The following is a 393-nucleotide window of genomic DNA, read 5'->3' as shown; positions in this document are numbered from 1 at the left end:
GAATATTAGTGAATCACTTATCTCCTTTAATTATTTCCTTCTCTATTTAACATAAGCTAAGGTGTGTTTCCAGTGCTTTCAGTTAAGAAGCCCAGACTGTTCTACTTACAATTGCCTCTACAGCAAAAAGGAAGGTAAAGCTTTCCTCTTTAAGAAGGAATAAAAAAATCAATATAGCCTCCCTTATATATCATTACCTTAAGGGAGATAAATCTACATAAAAGTGCATTCTAAAATAATTTCTTATTTTATTTAACACATTTAGTTTTTATGATTGTTGCAGCTTTCTCAAATGTATTTTTTAAAATAATGCTTTTACAGGTAACTCCTGCCTTTAATAAGAAAATAATGTAATACCAGGTAACAATTTGAATAGTCAGTGTTTTATTTACT

The sequence above is a fragment of the Galeopterus variegatus genome, unplaced genomic scaffold, assembly GCF_000696425.1.
Source record: "Galeopterus variegatus unplaced genomic scaffold, G_variegatus-3.0.2 Scaffold15742, whole genome shotgun sequence".
NCBI classification, from domain to species: domain Eukaryota; kingdom Metazoa; phylum Chordata; class Mammalia; order Dermoptera; family Cynocephalidae; genus Galeopterus; species Galeopterus variegatus.
Note: the sequence above shows the minus strand (reverse complement) of the source record.